Genomic DNA, 20,147 nt, shown 5'->3' on the forward strand with positions numbered 1-20,147 from the left:
ACTAGTAAACACTATAAATATGACTTTAGCATTCCGAACTATAGTGGTGGGAGGCCCAACTTGTACCTCATGTTATTTTTTTAAGTGGGGTTCATGTTGGAACTGATGCCTTGAGTGTAGTATATTCCTTTGTAAACTTGTAATTTTTTCAAATAGATTGGTTAATGAAAAAAATGGTATTATGTGGTTGTATTGTAATACAAAAAGACAGCTTGTATTAGTAGACAAACCTAAAAATGTCCTTAGTTTAATTTGAAATGGGCAAATTGATTGAAAGACTAATATGTCGTCTATTAAGTCCAATTGGGGAGATGTTTTGTCTTGGGCATCAGAGTGGATGACTCCTAGAAGATAGAAACATATATATGACTGATTGGAGTAACAATACATCAGACTGGACCCATGAAAAATAAATCTTGAATCTGTTTATGGATTTATTCACTTGTGACGTTCATAGTGCTACATACCTAAATAATAAGTGGATGACAAACTATGTATGCATGACTTGTATACTTTGATGTAAGTAAAAGCCCGAGTTCAAATAGATAAGAAACCGAAAGCTAATGTGTTGGGTATTGACTGCCTTCAGATGTACTAACGTCCAGAGTGTGAATACTACAAGCTAAAGATATAGATTTGAGGCGATGTTCGCAAGTATAAGGGTTAGGTTGTAATATAGTTTTACAATGAAGTAAGTAAGTACTCCGAGGATCATACCCAAGGGAGTCGAGTACTAAATTAAAGTTAACCTAAATACAAATAGAATTAAATAGTAGTTTAAATAAATTATATTACGATAAGACATAAAGGAAAGATTTTTGGGTTTTTATAAATAAGGAATTAAAAACTTCATAAATAAAAGGGACTTCGAAAAACTAATTTCTAAACTCAATTAAATGAAGACATGGGTGATTAGCTTGCTTTGGTGATCATAACTAATTCCCATTTCGGGTTTCTATTCAATCAACTAGTTGTTACCCTAGCAGAATCTCTCGATCTTCCACTAAACTAACGAGTAAGCAAGAACTACTTATCTCTGGACCTCACAGTCCAGATCGGTTCGGGACTAAGGTGTTTAAGGATAGGCCATACCAATTTTAGGTTAGTTTCTACCTAAATGACTTCCTAGGGTCGTCAAACCTAGGGTTTAAGTTATTCCTCTCCCGAATAGCTGATCTGCTAAGAAAACCCTACATAACAATTAATTAATCACTCACCCACTCGCTAATCCCCCATAAGAGGATTAATTCCTCATGGAATTCGTAAACATAATAAACTTGATAATAAAGATATGCATGAAAAATAAATCAAGAATAAAGTTTAAAGAATCCTGATTGTATTCGATTGATGAAGTGCAGAAATCCTCAAATGTTTGATTGCGTCTACAAATCAAGTTCTCTGAATAACACAAATGAAAAGAACTGAATAGAAATCTAAACCCTAAAAGAAAGAAAAAGAAATTAAAAAATAAAAACTAAAAACTAAATTACAGGGAAAAATTGAGAGTCTAAAAAGCTGTCCCTAACAAGTGCTAAATGAGCTTATTTATAAAGTTATGGTTGTCGTCGACCTCAAACCTAGGTCAGCTGGCGTTCTTGTGTTAAATATTTGATTGTGCAGACCAAAATTCCCCTGGCTCATAAATGTCTCATGTACAGGGTTGATGTAGCGACACCCTTGTGCCTGTGTCGCGACATCAAATGCAATATGCTCATACTCAAGGTAGCTGTAGGGGTGTGCTGCGACATCCTTTGGCTCTATCACAACACTGAAGGCAGCCTTGGAATTCTTGTGCTCTGGTGCGTATGTTGCAACATCAAACTTTCCGCGTTGCAACACAACGACCAGTATTGAGTTTATACGCCCTTTGATGGTCTCCTGCACACTCACTAAGTATATTTGTAATAACCTATTTTTCAATGGTGATGGAACAATGGTTTTGAGACCACAAATTTTCATTGTGTCAGCCTGTAAATATTATTTATAGAATATTTATGGAGTTATTAGAACCGTATTAAAATTTGGTTAAGAAATTTTAATGTTTAGATAGCTAATTAAAAAAGGACTAAATTGTAAAAGTTGTAAAACTTGTTAATTATTGCATTTGGATGATTTAATAGCTTAATTAATAAATGTGGGAGGACCAATAATGCAATTAGGCCTTATTAGTAAATAGTGGATGGTAATGGGGTTAAAAATCAAAGAAAAATTTAAAGAAAATTGATTTAATGGCAAATTTGTAATCAATTCAAAATTAATAAAACAAATTGAAACAAAAGGAATTTCTCTTCATTCTTTTCTAAAAACCACCATTGGAGACCTAGGAAGCTTTGGTCATCTCTTTTCCTTGCATGGTATGGAAATTGACTTGTTTTCTTGTAATTTTTGTGTTTTTGAGATCGTTGCAACTAGGTCCAGCTAACTTTTACCTTCGTTTTTAAATATGTTAAAAATTTTGGAAGTTACTATTGATGAATCTTGGTTGCTTGTGACGATAATTACATGTTTGAAGCTTTGGTTATAATTTTTTGTTGTTTTGTGAAGTGATTTTAGTTAGTTTTTAATTTAAGGATTAAATTGTTAACATATCAAAATTTCAAGGTTTTGGTGAATAAGAGGTATTTTTGGAATTTTTAAGCACTTAGAATATTCGGTTGTAGTCTAATTTTTAGAGAATGGTCAATTTGATGATTTTCGGGTTAAAAGACTAAATTGCATTAAATGTAAAAGTTTGGGGTAATTGTTTAATTTTTAAAAATGAAAGGGTAGAAAATGTAGAATAAATTTGAATATGACTTGTAAGCTAATAATTTAGAAATTTTACATTTTAGATCAAGACCCTATTGATTTACGTAAAAAAGGAAACATTACAGAATAGTCCCTAAACTTCTGCAACTATTACAAGATAGTCCAGGTAAGTTTTTCCGATTTATAATTTAATATTTATATGAATTGTAACATGATATAATGTGAATTATTCGATTTTAATTGTTTAATTGATGTTATAATGTTGTTGGAAAATTATTATTGAAATTCGGTACTTGGGCCGGATGAACTTGAGATAGAGTATGACTGAATGATGATATGTTAAGAAGGGGTTGGAGTGGAGATTGATATGGTGTAATATATGTTTTCCCAAGTATACCGAGGTTCAACATTTTTTGTGAACTCCCGTGTTATACTATCCTGATCTAGCGTGTTTCGGTTGGATTAGCTCTTATGAGCAATTGGCATGTTATCGGGTGGATTAACTCTTATGAGCATTGACATATTATCAGGTGGATTAGCTCTTATGAGCGACTGATGTGTTTTGGTTGGATTAGTTCTTATGAGCGATTGGCATGTTATCGAGTGGATTAACTCTTATGAGCAACTGGCGTTTTCGGTTGGATTACTTGTGTACTCGTATCTGTAAGTCATTCATCAGGGCATAAATCATTGTATTATAACATATTTAATGATTCTAAAAGAGATGATGTGTTTGAAACCTTGAATTAACTCGTTGTGGATATATATGTTTTCCTAGATATTATTGTTTAAGCTTTGAATTGAATTATGAAATTCACTGGTTTGATATTGTGGATGAAAGGAAACAATTGTTGTTGAATGATTTTTGATTGAATTGTTATATTTACATCGGTAAGATTTATCGTTTTTGTACAACGAACTTACTAAGCTTCAATAAGCTTACTTGTGTTAATTTCTATTCTTGTAGATACTTTTGAAGGTTGGAAGATTGGATCAATACTCAAATCGCATTATCCATCCATTTTTGGTAGTTTTTGGAACATTTAATTTTGGATTATATGGCATGTAATAGGCTTGTTTTGATCTTACTTTTGTTTTGGGTATGTATATATGTAAAGAGTGAACCTAATTGCAATTTGGTATCATGAACACCTTTACATGATTTTGATGTTTGCTTGACAAAAGTTTAGATAATGACTTGTTATGGAATGTGAATGAATAAAGATGTTTTTAGTGCAAGTTTATAGTACATGTTATATTGAAACGTTGTGATTTGAGGTGCCTATGATAGACATATTGGTTGAGTGTTAAGTTGTGTGAATTGACCTGTTTTGGTTGAGGATTCATATTGTTGTATAATTGTGTATACTTGTGGTACCAATGAGGGTACATTGGTTAGGCACTTAGGATGGTTGATTTAGCATGTTTTAAGCTTGTTTAATGTCATTTTGAATAAGTCTAATGGCTGGTAAATGGATTATTTAGGATCCAAGAAATATTGAAAAGGTAAACTTGGTGTTTAAGGTTCATTTTGGTACATATGGCCTGGGACACGCCCGTGTCACTTGGCCGTGTGCCACACACGGTCTTAGGCACGACCATGTGTTCTAACTCAGTGTGTTACACGGTCTAGCACATGGCTTGCGACACGGCCTTGTGTCACAAGTCAGAGAGCTACATGGTCTGGCACATGGCCTGCGACACGACCATGTGGCTCAACTCAGTGAGTTACACGGGCTAAGACACGACCGTGTGTTCTTATTTCGTAAGTTACATAGCCGTGTGTCCCCTATTTTTGAAATTTTTCATATTTTCCTAAAATTTTCTGATTTGTTTCAAATTAGTCTCGAATTGCTTCTAAGCTATTTTTAAGGTCTCAAAGGCTCGATTTAGGGACCAAATGCTTGTGTTTGATATATTTTGAATGAGATTAAATGATTGAATATTATGTTGATAAATGTTTTTTGATTGATCGGTAATGCTTCGTAACCCTAATCTAGCAACGGAGATAGGTTAGGGGTGTTACAATATTAGCTCACCCTTAGGCCTCATTCAGCCCCTAAGGTCAATAAAAGACTCAAATAACACTTTTTATTGAATGTAAATGAAATTATATAAAGTCAACTAAAATGTAACAAAAGTGCTCGTATTCAAGCTCCTTAAACACGAAAAGTAGTTTAATTTGCTACACCAAATTACGACAGATCAGGTATACGACTTATGCAGTATGTAGCGTTATTCAAAATAGTTGAATTCTTATCCTGAGTCATGGGTAAATGATATCCTCTCATTGGCATTACATGGTTGATAAAAAGTAGACGTGGTTACGAGTTGTTAGTCTTTGTGATGAATGACTTGATTAATACTTGATAGTAATTGACTTTTCATTAAGGAAAATGTAATGGTTACCATGAGATAAAATATGATAATATTGGGAGAACGAATATTATCTCAAAGAGATTAAGGATATTCTATGAGGGTAACACACTTATGACAAGGTCATTGGACGGGCACTAATCGAGTTGCTTTCGTAATGGTATGCCGTTAGGGAGAGCTTAGTTACGATACTATAGTGAAATGACTTTGTGACTAAATGAGTTTATAATTAATAGACAAAAAGCTGCAATTTAATGATAAATCATTTGGGCCTTAATCGTATATGTCCAATCGGTCTCTCTACTAGCTCATTGAAACAAAAAATGAATTGCATGTTTAATCAAATGAAGAGAAATGTATAGAAATGGAGAAAATGGGGAAATGGGAATTAATTGAAAATGATTATGGTTTTCTCCAAAATAAAAATGAAAATGGAGAAATGGAATCATTTGGAAATGAATGTGGTTTCTCCAAGATGAAAATGAAAATAAAAATGAAAAAAGAAAAGGACTTGGAAATGAATTTATGTTTTTCGAATTAAATAAAGTTCAAAAATGGAAATAAATCATTTCGTCATAGTAAACCCGTTTAATGTAGAAATATTAAATATATTTCCTAATAGATTCTTTTATGGTATAGTCGTCATGATTTTAAATGAATTAGAATTAGGTTGAGAAGATTATTTAATTGGAAATAAATATCTTTATTTTTGGAAATAGAAAAAAAATACTGGGTTGGATTGAATTATAAATTATTGGGCTAAAAGTTCAAGAAGTACTTGTAATTGAACCCAATATGGGTGAGGCCCAAAAGCCCCTCATGTTAAAGGGAGGGACGACAAACCCTAGTATTATTAACTAGGGTTGTAGCCTCCTATACTTCTCGTTAGACCAGGAGTTCATTTTTCTAGTTGAAATAAGCTTCTATAATTCAACAAGGGTTTTATTTCTTATTCTTATAAGGACAATAAACTTAACTTTAAGATATTGTTACTTTGATAAAAAATAGAGAGAGTTTTAATCTCTAAGTATTAAATCTAATTTTTAGAATAACAATTTTGTTGATTTCTATTGAGAAGAGATATTTTGTTTTTCACTCTAAAAGTAAATAAAACTATTTGTTATTTTATGCTTGGTTCGAATTACTCGAGCTCATACTCGAAGCAGTTCGTGGTATAAGGATAGCTAAGAAAGTCATTCAGTTGAAAGCCAAGAACGACAAGGATCCGTCTAGCCGAAAACATAGGTGCACTTTTTGTAAAGGGTTTATTGCTATAAATATCACAAACTGACTCGATTTTTAAAATTTTTATTTTTTGCTGTACAAGAAAACTATTTTCGAAGTGGTTTTTTTTCAACAATTGGTATTAGAGCCATGTTGTGCTATGTCTATAGTATAAACTGAAAACAAAATTCTCTCACTTTTTCATGTGTGATTAATTTTGATAAGATGTGACATTCTTGTAATTGTATGCATGTTTAAGAGAATGTATGCGAATAAACGTATGATATTATTTTATTATTATGCACGATAAGGTAATTTTGCTAAAGTTGTGATTCCTAAAAAATTAAATGTAATTTATTAATTTATTGGGAATGTATATTCTAGATCGTGGACTATCATCTCCACACAGGATTTAAATTTATTATTCTAGAATAAAAACGGATATAGAAATTTTGTAACCTAAATTTTTTGATGGAACTCGGAGAACAAAGACGCATCTAGACCGACCGAGATGATGCAAACCTGTCCCAACCAAATTGGTGCGAGATCGATAGTGGTCTGAAAGTAGGAGGTTGTTGGTGGTCTGGCGGTGGCTAATGGTAATCCGACGAGGACGACGACATGAAAACAACAATGGAAAGATGATGACGATGAAAATGTGAACTAGTACCACAATAGATGTTTATGGTGGCAAAATTGGAGACCCTAAGTATGCTTTTAGGTGAATTTTGTAATTTATATTTTGTAATTTATTTTTCTAGGATGGAATCATGAAAACTTTAATTGTTCAGAGTCATTTAAATTTTTAAGATTTTATTTATAAGATAAGCATGATGATATTTATATTACTATGAATGTATGTTCATGCACATGTATGATAAGCATGCTATATAGTTGAGGGAATAATTCCATATGTACTTGTCATGCATATATTGATCATTCATGTTGAAATTGGATATTAAAAACCTTGTATGTTTTTAAAATATTGAGTGGGAGAAGGTCCCTAAACAATACTTATGATCTCCATCAATGGTCTCTTGTGATGTCATGACAATTTAACCACCCCACAATAGGATTGTCATATGGATCTCACTAAGGACATTACCAAAAAAAAAACAACTAGAACTGTCTTCTTACCGTATGATAGTTGAAACGACCTTTGTGGTAGGTATTATCATGCGATATAGGAAGAAATTTTGTCTTCAAACAGGACAACTGGTCATAGCATGCTTGTAACACCCCGAACCCGAGACCGACACCGGAGTCGAACACGAGGTGTTAACAGACTTTAAACCCCTTATAAAAATATTTCTCAGACACTGCCAATTTGCGTACTAGTCGTTTTAAAAATCATATCTTGAGTTTCACAACTCGAAAATCAGTTTCGTGATTTTTCCCTGAAACTAGACTCATATGCCCATCTAAATATTTTTTTCTAGAATTTTTGGTCGGGCCAATTAGTACAGTTTATTAGTCAAAGTCTCCCATGTTACAGGGATCGACTACCCTGACCTTTACGCATTACGACTTGGATATCTCCTTGTACAGGGCTCCAATACTGATGCCCTTTGTTTCTATAGAAACTAGACTCAGAGAGGAATCTACCCATATATGGTATGACTCCTAATTATCTCTGGTTAATTTGTAATGAATTTCCAAAGTTGGAACAGGAAATCCAGAAACCGTTCTGGCCCTGTCTCACGAGAACCTGAATATCTCTTAACATACTATCCGTATGATTGTTTCGTTACTTTCTTATGAAAGTAGATTCATCAAGGTTTGTTTACATAATTTATTCACTATTTAATTCCCTTCGTAATATTTTAGTGATTTTCCAAATCTACATCACTGCTGCTGTCAGCATCTGCCTTTAAGGTAGACTTTACCTATTTCATGGTTTCCATGATTCAACTAGCCCTTTTTGCATAAATAGCACAATTTATGATAGTGATTAACCATTCCTATGGCTAATCCTTGTCAAGCATATCCACACCGAATGATTATAACATTATACTCAAACACATATAAGCCATTTTCGCATGGCTATCCAAAATTATACAAGTCCAAAGGGTCCACGACCCACAACAAACGGGTAGTCCTATACATGCCATTTCGAAGTTCAACCATAATTGTACCAAAAGGGGGCTTTGATAGTGTGGGCGACTTCGACTTCAAGATCCCGAGTCCGATAGCTGGAGAACCAATCTATAAAACAGAGGAGCAATGAAACGGAGTAAGCAATTTATGCTTAGTAAGTTTTGAGCAAGGAATTCCAGCACAACAAAAGTATAGCATTCATATAGCTAAACGGATAATTTCATATGCACAAATTTTCGATATCATACTTGCTTCACATACCAACCCTTATGTACATACACAAAAGATCAACTCAGCCAAAGGCCGGTAGCTCGTTTATCAACTGAGCGAATACTTATTTGTAAGGGCTCAACTAAATTCAAGCACATACGAAACATACCTCAATGTTGGGATGTTTCTAGAGTATTAGCTGAAATTTTTACAGCAAGATCATTCATTCCCAAATCACGTACCTTCGGAATTTAACCGGATATAGCTCCTCGTTCAAATGCCTTCGGGACATAGCCCGGTTATAGTAACTCGCACAAATGCCTTCGGGACTTAACCCAGATTTAATAACTCGCACAAATGCCTTCGGGCTTAGCCCGGAATTAGTATCTCGCACAAATGCCTTCGGGCTTAACTCGGAATTTGTATCTCGCACAAATGCCTTCGGATCTTAGTCCGGATATTGTCACTTAGCACAAAGCCTTCGGGACTTAGCCCGGACAGCATTCAAATAACCATGCACATTTAACAATAAATCATGGCCCATTCGTATTTCATTTTCGTTAGCAAAACTCAAACACAAGACATTTATCATTCTTGCAAATTCGGCTCAATAGCCACACAAAGAGCATGATTTTAATTTGCTCAAAACATGATCTAATCACATCATAATTTAAGTTCTTTTACTCAAGAACTTACCTCGGGTGTTGTCGAACGATTCCGATAGCTATTCGACCACTTTTTCCTTCCCTTTATCGGATTTAGTTCCCCTTTGCTCTTGAGCTTAGCCTAGCTACATGCATGGCCGAACCTCTTCAACCTTTCTTCTTCCTTCCTCCTTAAAATTTTTGGCCAAGGATGAACCAAAGGATGAGCATTTTTTTTCTTTGTTTTTTTCTTTCTAGTTTCGGCTAAATGAAGATGAGAAAGGATGAACAAAAATTTTCTCCTTTCTTTTCTTTAGCTCACGGCAATGGGGGGGGGAACAACTACACACATTTTTTTTTTGTATTCATCATACTCCTTTTCATTATTTTATGCCCATGCCCCTTATTTTATTTTTTTCCTACATACCTCACTAGGCCAACATGTTCCCAACATGTTTCCACCCATAGCATGGCCAACCACTAGCTCAAATTTTGGGTAATTTGACATGCAAACCCATCATTTTCACAACATGCATTAATAGACCATTTTAAATTAGCCTATCATATTTTCACCATGTCTCATATCAATCCCTATTTAATAATTTCTCATGCAATTGGCAAAATTGGAGAATGAAACTTCCACATACTCATGTACACACATAATAAGCATAGAATATGGAAATCAATTATTTTTATGACTCGGTTTTGTGGTCCCGAAACCACTTCCCGACTAGGGTCAATTTTGGGCTGTCACAATGCTACTCGGTGAGATTATCCCATGATCACTCATTTGTGGTGCTTGATGCGATAGCTGTTGAGTTGATGGTTATAAACTTAAGATCTTCTAGCTAAGTAACTTCCCACGAAGCTCTACTTAAGTTAGAATGACGGCCAAACATTACATTATTATTAGTATGTTTGAATGCATAAGGAATTAGTTTCATGTACTAATTGGATGCAAATCCATGTTCTTACTAGTTGATCATGATCACCCCACGGTGGCTTAATTCAATAGGTGTAAGAATTATCGTTGCAACGACTTACAAATTTTTTCAAAGTTTAATGTAAGACGCATGCATCATCTTAATGGATATCGTAATGTTGCAAAACATTTTCAAAAATTTGCTTAATACAAAGATATTAATGAATGAATGTTTTATTTTCAGTTTGAAAAAGATACCTACTCCTTTATTAAACATACTTATTGAAAACAAACTGAACAAAAATAACTATAAGGAATGGAAAAGGAACTTGATGATTGTCTTAAACTGTGAGAAACTTAAAACAGTCCTTGATAATAAATGCCCTCCAGCCACTCAAGCTAAGGCTAGAAAAGGCTGGTAGGAGTCTGAGAGATAGCTCGTTGCTATACGCTGGCAAGTGTGACCAACACCCTATATAAGCAACTAGAGGGTTGTAAGACTGCCAAAGTGATTCTAGACAAACTCGAAGACACGTTTGGAGGCCAAGCTGCCTTGGCCCAATAGTCGGCTATTATTAGTTAGATGAATGCCCAACAAAAGCCCGACACTATAGTCAACAAATATATGATTACTCTTATGGGATACTTTTTCGAGGCTGTGGATAATGAAACTCTTTATGATGGAAGGTTGTTTAATGGGGGATTTAATAGTGTAACACCCCTTACCCGAGACTGTTGCCGCAGTCGAGCACGAGGCATTATTTGACTTAACTTACTAATTCAGAGTATAAAAATTTGCTTTTAAAATTAATTCGCTTACTTTCATTCAATATATCCCTAAAAATGACTCTCGAGACCCTAAAACATGCAACAGAAATGGTTCGGGTCCAAACCGGGAGCATTAAAAATTTTTCGAATACTTAAACAAATCAAAATAATTTATTTTACTGTTCATAATAAAACTATCCACTCGCATAACAATCACTACTTTAATTATAACTCGAGTTAAGAAACTTGAAATTTAGACCCTTAAATTTTCCTTAAAACTATACTCATATATCTTACCATAAAATTTCAAGAATTTTTGGTTTAGCGAAATAGTACAGTTTATTCGTTAAAGTCTGCCCAGTTTCACTGCTCAATAGTTCTAACCCCTCTTCACTAAGAATCAATTATCTCATTGTATAGAAATTAGATAATGTTCTAGTTTGTTTCTTTTGAAAATAAACTCACTAAGGAATCTAGACATATAGATTATGACTAATAATTATTTCTGTACAGTTTTTAATGATTTTCTAAATTCAGAATAAGGGACTTCAAAAAATATTCTGATCCTGTCTCACTAAAATTCAAATATCTCATAATATATAATTCCTTTGCCTACACCGTTTTTTTCACGTGAAAATAGAGTTGATAAGCTTTAATTATATATCTCATTCACTCTCTAATTCCATTTCTACTATATTTTGTGATTTTTCAAAATCACGTCAATGCTGCTATCCAAAAACTGTTCCATTGCAAAAAAAATTTTACTCGTATATAATTTCTTTGTATTAACCATTATTTAGGCACACATAACATCAAAACATGTTCTTAAATAGCCATTTAAATATCTATTCATTAGCCATATCATAAGAACACACACAAAATGACTAAGTCCCTATACATGCCATAACTTAAAATGTTTCGAATCATTTAATACCGAGATGGCCTGATGATAGTGTGAAACGATCTCCGACGTCTTTACGATCCTCGAATTAGCTTGGTGATACTATAAAAATAGAAGGAAAATAAAGGGAGTAAGCGTAAAGCTTAGTAAGTTTACAAGCAAATAAATGACAACATTTATCATGAATAAGTATACTCATGATTTAGCATCAAGTATCATGGTCTTCGCTTCTTCTTTACTTACTTTCTTACTTGTTTACTTACTTGCTTACTTAAATAACTCATGCTTATAACTTACTTCTCCCTTGCTGAAATCTCTTTCTCAACTGATAACTGAGATATTCTTAACTCTTATAACTCATCTGAATCTATTTATTATGCTTTTACCTGAACTTTCATGTAACATAGTCTGTTTACTAGCCCGTTGAACCACTTGGAATACTAAGGATAGTTGGGTCTCCTGTCTGATAGTAACATGCCAATGCCATATCCCAGATATGGTCTTACATGGTAGTTCTCATATCGATGCCAATGCCATGTCCTAGATATGGTCTTACATGGGAGTTCTCATATCGATGCCCATGCCATGTCCCAAACATGGTCTTACGGGGGACCTCTCATCTCGGTGCCAACGCCATGTCCCAGACATGGTCTTACGTGGAACCTCTCATAACCTCAATAAAGCCAATGCCATGTCCCAGACATGGTCTTACATGGGATCTCATTCCCTTAATGTCATGACATTTGTATCTGATACATTCCTAATGTTTCAACGAGACTTTTTAACACTGATTCTCTATCATCTCATACTTGAGTCAACATTAAATAATTTCATGAAGTAAGTACTTAATTGGTGGAAAATAACAAAATTAATAATAATTAGTGAAATATTGCATTTATTTACCGTAAACTTACCTCGGTACGAAATACAATCAAATCTAGCAACTTAGTCCTCACATTTTTCTTTCCCCAATCTAACTCTAAATTTCATTCTTCTTGATCTATAATAGAAAATTTAGCTTATTTAATACTCACATTCATCAAAACAGTCCTTGACTCGAACTTTGGCAAAATTATGATTTTTCCCCTAAACTTTGCATATTTACAATTTTACCTCAAAGCTCGGAAATTAAACTTCATCCCTTATTCTTATGTTTTATGACATGCTGAACATCTTTCCCTTCTATGGCAACATCAAATTCCCACTCTAACATTTACTTATGAACATTAGGTGTTTTTACTGATTATGTCGTTTTACTCGTTTTCACTTAAAATCACTTAGCAAAAGTTGTTTAACATAATTTCAAGCTTCATATTCTACCATAAAACATCAAAATAAACACATTTCACCTATGGATATTTTTCTAAATATGAACTCTAACATGAATTAATGGTAGAATAAGCTAAATTGAGCTATGAGGACTCCAAAAACTTAAAAAACATTAAAACGGGGCTTGGATGCACTTACTATGAGCTTGAGAAAGTGAAGAATCCCTAGATATGGTTTCACCTTGTAAGATTCAGCCATAGCTTGAAGATGAGCACATGTTTCCATCTTTTTCCCTTTTTAATTCTTTTTATTACCAAATGACTTAAATGCCCTTCATTAAAACTTTAGTTATTTTTATCTATGCATGCCCATTTTTGTCCATGAAAACCTAATGGTCTAATTACCATTTAAGGACCTCTACTTCAATTATGCACTTCAATTAAATCCTTTATCATCTAAAACTCATATTTACCCACTTTTGAAATTAAGCCCTAGTATGCAATTTAGACATGCAATCACTGAAACTTCGTATCGGTATTGTAACACATGTATCCGATCAATCGGTAAATCATAAAAATTAATCACAATAAACTTTTCTATCTGAAATTCATGGTTTTGCAACCACTATTCCATTTAGGCCCTATTTCAAGATGTTACAAATAGACCACTGGGTCATTAATTTGGGAGCCACTAATCATGTATGTGTTTCTTTATAAGGGTTCGAGTAGAGGAAAGATCTTACAGAAAATATTCTATCGTTGCATATCGAAAATGGGTCAACTTTGGCAGTTGAAGCAGTAGGAGATGTACATTTTTATTTTGATAACTTAGGAAAATTATTTTGAGAGACATTTTCTGTGTACCAAGTTTCAAAAGAAACTTGATTTCTATTGCATGTTTATATAAAGACGGCTTGACTGTAACTTATAATAATAGTATTGAAATATTTAGAAATCACAAACTTATCTATAATGGATGAATGTCAAATGGTCACTACTTTATCAAACCAAAGATGTACACATTTCTTGAGATTGAAATTATGAATAAAAGACTTAAAACTTCTCAATCTAATGAGACACACCTTTGGAATTTGAGACTTGGTCATATTAACCAAGAAAGAATCAGTAGACTTGTGAAAGATGTCAATTTAAGTTCACTTAAAGAAGTCGGTCTTCCACAATTTGAATATTGCTTGGAAGGTAAGATGACTAAGCGATCTCTTAATGCAAAAGGAATAAGGGTCGAGAAAGTCTTAGAACTTATGCACACTGACGTATGTGGCCCCATGAGCGTCAATCCAAGAGTTGGTTTCGAGTATTATATAACCTTTGTTGATAATTTTTCCAGATATTGGTATGTGTACCTAATGCACCGCAAGAGTGAAAACTTTGATAAGTTCAAAGAGTTTCGTGCGAAAGTGGAGAAACAACTAGGTTTACCCATAAAGGCATTTTTGTTTGATCGAGGTGGGGAATATTTATCAGATAAGTTCTTAGGGACCTTATAGAGAATGAGATTTTTTCCCAGTTAACTGAGCTGGACACTCCATAATAGAATGGCGTGGCAGTAGAAGGAATTGAACATTGTTAGACATGGTGTCTACAAGTATACAGGTCAAGTTGTAATATAGTCTATTTACAATGAAACACTTGATAAGTATTTTGAGGATCGTACCCTAAGGATTGCTGTTTGGGGAAAACTGTTATTACGACAATTACTAAAATAACTACTAGTCTAGTTGAGTCACGACTTACTAGTGTTAATATGAAAGAAGGATGATGATAATAGTAACGATAAACTAAATGAATTGGAATAAACCTAAATCTACTCTTAAATTCATGCATCAACTTCTACTATTCCTTGTTTCGTCTATGCAAGTTCCTTTAGCCTAGATCCAATTGTTGTACCTAATTAACTATTGATGTAAGGTTCTAAATAGTTGATTAATAATTAACCTAGCAGGGCTTCTCAGCCTTCTACTAACCTAACTAGTCAGCAAGAACTACTCATCTCTCGATGACATAGTCAAGGCCGGAGTAGGGTAAGTTTTTCATGAATAGGCAATACTAATTTCGGGTTAATTCCCACCTATATGAATTATTAGGATCGTCAAGCCTAGGGTTTAAGTTCTTCCTTCCTTAACTATTGATTTGCTAAGTGATGCTTGGTAGGCAATACCGATTTCGGGTTAATTCCTACCTAGATGGCTTTCTAGGATCGTCAATCCTTGGGTTTAATTGCACTCAATGAAATCTGACCAGTCCAAATAAAACTCTACCTTCCAATCTATTAATTGAGTGAATACAATTGAAACACATAGAATATATATATACAGCATAAATTGATTCTAGTCTTTACACAAACATTCAATTAACAATGTTAATGAAATAAATATAAAGAATGTAATAAAGGAAAGAGATGCTCATGGATTTATTGATGTAAAAGTGCGGCTCCAAAGCAATCTCCGCTCGCGATCTCTAACATCAGAATAGGATCTTCCGATTACACAAACATAAAATGAACTAAGTAAAAACTAAGAACGAAATAAAAACCTAATGGCAAATGATGTCTTCCTCCAATCATGTTCTTAGTAGTAATAAAATCCAAGGACATCTTCTTTGTGCATGCTATATGTTTAGACTTAGTTTGCTTGAGGTGTTCAAGTGTGGGCGTGTGATTTGCCATGTTCTTGAATTTTATTTACATCAATCTTACATCAATGTTCACTAACTCTAACTTGTTTAAAGAAATAAATCAAGTCGTTTTCGTACTTAAATTTTTTCTCTTTGCTCTTTTTTCCCGTATATGTGTTTTGGTTGCTTGAGGACAAACAACAAGTTAAGTGTGGGGGAGTTTGATCTGCCACAAATTACACTATTATTTACATCTCTTTTTACACATAACTATAGCTTGTTTAATAGTAAATCAAAGCATATTAGTATATATTTAGGTTTTTATGCTTCAAGTAGTAATTTATGGTTTTTAGTAGTTTTTTTTATTACATTTTAGATATCTAAATAAGATTACATTTTATTGTAGGATAAATGGGAAGCTAAACATATTTGGGCCAAAACTATTGCCTATGTCGCGACACCAAGACACCGATGTCACAACATTGAAGACAAAAGCAAAAACAAGTCATAGAGTGAAATTGCTTGCTATGTCACGACACCGTATCCTATGTTGCAGCATTGTAGGTAGTCAAACTCTAAGTACTTCAAGGGTAGTTTTTGCACTTTAATATTCTGAGTTTAGCCTATATAAAAGCCATTGTAATCAATTTAAACACACAATTTTAGGGAGGAAAAAATTATTCTTAGATTTTTTTTAGTTTACGCCATGTTCTTGTAACCGGAAGATCCTATTCTAAAGTAAGATTTTACGCGAGCGAAGATTGTTCCGGAGCAACGCTTTCATCGATAAATCCATCAGCATATCTTTCCTTTATTCTACTCTTTATATATCTTTCTTTAACATTGTTTATTTAATGTTTGTTTAAAGATTAGAATTAATTTATGCTTTATACATATTCCACATGTTTCATCTGTTTTAATCTAATTAATCAATTGTTAGGTAGAGTTTTATTTGGATTAGTTGGATCTGGTTGAGTGCAATTAAACTCTAAGATTGACAACCCTAAGAAGTCATCTAGGTAGGAATGAACCCAAAATCAAAATTTCCTATCAAGCACCACTTAGCAGATCAGTGGTTAGGGAAGGAAGAATTTAAACCCTAGGATTGGTGACCTTTAGGAAGTCATATAGGAAGAAATTAACTCAGAATCGGTATTGCCTATCCATGAAAACCTAACCCTACCCCCATCTAAACTATTTCATCGATGTTACTAACCAGTTAGCCTGAGTGCTAGATTTGGTAGGGAATGATAGTTGCTAATCAGCTTAGAAATAAAGGGTGTTGCCTACAATAGAACATGTTAGCCATTAACCATAGCAAAGAGCCTTGAACTCATGGGAACATGTATGTGCTTGAAATGTTAATAGATGTGATATCTATTATGATATGTGATTGGGGGATCTGAGGTTTAACCCAAGGAAGAATTTGAATAAAGTATGTTAGTATAATTGTAACAACCCATTTTTAGAGGTGTTGGAAACAGTGGTTTTAGGATCACAATTCTGACAAGTAAATTATTATTATTTTAAGGTCTATGGGATTATATTAAGTTCGTATTAAAATTTTGTTAAGAAAATTTAAAGTTCACTTAGTTAATTAAGTAAAAAGGACTAAATTGCAAAAGGTGAAAATGTTGTGTTCTATTAGTTAAAAGAGTCAAATGGCTATAAACCCTTAAGCTAAAGGACTCGAAGGGTAAATAAAAAGTTTAATGAGATAGTGGATGTGCATGACAAGGTTTTATTGTAATTTTGATGATTTTTAAAGGTTAAAATGGTAATTGAGCAATTAAACCTAAATTAAGTAAAATAAAATTTACTTCATCGTCTCCAAAATTCATTCTTCATCGAAATTTGAAGAAAGAAAAACCATTCTTAGGGTTTTAAGGTTCAACAACTTAGAAGCTTGCATGGTATGTGATTTCAACCCTATTTTTAATGATTTTTATGTTTTTGAGTTCGTTTTAGTTTAATCTAGCTAGCCCGGGGGTTACTTTGAAAAACTGTTAAAGGTTGAGGGTTATGCCATGAATGTTCTTAAATGATTTGATGTTACTTTATAGATTATGAATCCTTGTTGAAAAATAAACAAGTTTTGTTAAGTGATTTTTGATGAAATTTCATTTAGGGATTTATTTGTAAAAATAGTAAAATTTCATGCTAAATTTATGAAATGATTATTTAATTGGGTTAGTATAAGTCCCTAGGAAATTTGGCTAGCTTGAATGGAGGATTAAAATGGTTAGATTTCAATTTATGAGCATAAGAACTAAATTGTGAAAACTTAAAATGTGAGGAGCAAATTGGTAATGTTGCATAAATATAAAATGTGGATTAAATTGAATACTAGAAGTGTCTAATTGATTGAAATTACCTATTTAGATCAAGATAAACCACGTTCGGACTTAGATCGGGGAAAAGCTAAAGCTTCAAATTAGTTTGAGCTAACTTCTACGCCCTTAGTCATTAAGGTAAGTTCGTATGAACGATTATCATGTTAATGTTATTTAAATTGAATGTTTACTATGTTATGTTTAATGTAAATGATCGATATATAAACGTACCAATGCTATGAAAAATTGGCGGATATTGAGTCCAGGTTGAACTTTAGGAATTCTTAGGATACAAATGACAGATCATTAGGGATTTCATGTTTCGGGTGCTGGTCTTGAATGTCCTACCGATGGCTGAGATCTTGCATTTGTTGCGGATTCTCCATAGCTTGTGTGAGTAATGATGTAAAGGAAAGGTTACGGCTATATGTAAGGGCACACTTCGTGTGAGCTTTTCTGAGTATCCGATGTAATTCTAGATGGTTAAATGGGTAAGAAAACAATATGAAATGGTAAGTATTAAAATGAAATTAAACATAATCTTATAGAAATGATTTATGAATTGAATGATGTATTTCATATGGAAATATACTTATCTTATCGACAAATTCATTTGGATCATGTACAAGTGTACTAACTTGTGAATTTGATGATGTTGTATAGGCTTATGCCAAGCTTATGACTTTGGCTGATATTATACTTATGCTTTATATTATGCAAATGAAATGGTAAGTTATGTTTTGGTTTATATTAGCTTATTAAGCACTCATTGCTTACGTAATTTCTTTCTTATGTTTTATACATTATCAGAAGCTCGATTTAGTTGGAAACTTGTTGGAGACCTATCACACTATCCAAGCATTTCAGTAGTTTTTGAGCATTTTGGTCAAGGTTTATAATGACATGTATATGATGTTGTGTAGTAGTGTTTTGATACATTTAGGTATTAAAGAATATGTTTGGTTGATGCACTTTTATGTTTATCAAGTGTGGTTATCTTGGGTACTTGTTAAGGCTTGTAAATATTACTCTTATGGTATGTTTTTGAATGGCTTGGAAAAGGTTAAATGTGGTATGTTTTAGTACCTAAATGGACTAGGTTTGTAATTATGAAATGAGACATGTGAACATGTTTAGATTAGTGATGTTGGATGCAAAATATGGTGCCTTTGAATGGAATATTGGTTAGGTGATCTAGGAAGCTTGAAATGGTATGTTTATGCAAGATTTAGATGGTGTTTGAACACCTTGAATGTGTGCTTAAATGGTTTGAAAAGTTATTCATGAAATGGTTTTGAAATGGCTTGATTTTAGGTAAATTTTGGGTTCACACGGCAAGAGACACGGGCGTATGACTCAGCCGCGTGAGACACACGGCCTGGTGACACAGTCGTGTGTCATCTAAGAATTTCAATGGATTTAAGTCAGTGAGTTACACGGCCTAACACACGGCTTGACACACGGGCTTGTTTGGCAACTCAAAGAGTTACACGTCCTGGTAGTAGCTTATTGGTTCATCTTGGTAGTAATAAGATGTAAGGTGGTTTGAAACAAATGTACTGCTGGGCAAGTATGAAAAGAGAGATTTCAGAGCTCTTATCAAAATGTTTGATTTGTTAGCAAGTTAAAGCTGAGCATCAGGTACCTTCGGTTTATTACAACCTGTGATGATTCCATAGTGGAAATAGAAACGTGTTACAATGGATATCGTATCGGGATTGCCTTTATCTCTGAGAAAGAAAGATGTTGTATGGGTCATTGTAGATCGTGTGATGAAATCCGCATATTTCATCCAGTGTGTAAGGATTATACACTTAAGAAATTGTCAGGATTGTATGTTTCTGAAATTGTTAGACTACACGGTGTACCAATTTACGTCTCAATTTTGGAGTAAGTTACATGAAGCTCTAGGTTCTTAACTGCATTTTAGTACAACGTTTCATCCACAGACCGATGGTTAGTCTAAGTGAGTAATTCAGGTACTTGCGGATATGCTTCGAGGTTGTGTTTTAGAGTTTGATG

Source organism: Gossypium hirsutum, chromosome D07, assembly GCF_007990345.1.
Source record: "Gossypium hirsutum isolate 1008001.06 chromosome D07, Gossypium_hirsutum_v2.1, whole genome shotgun sequence".
In the NCBI taxonomy this organism is placed as follows: Eukaryota; Viridiplantae; Streptophyta; class Magnoliopsida; order Malvales; family Malvaceae; genus Gossypium; species Gossypium hirsutum.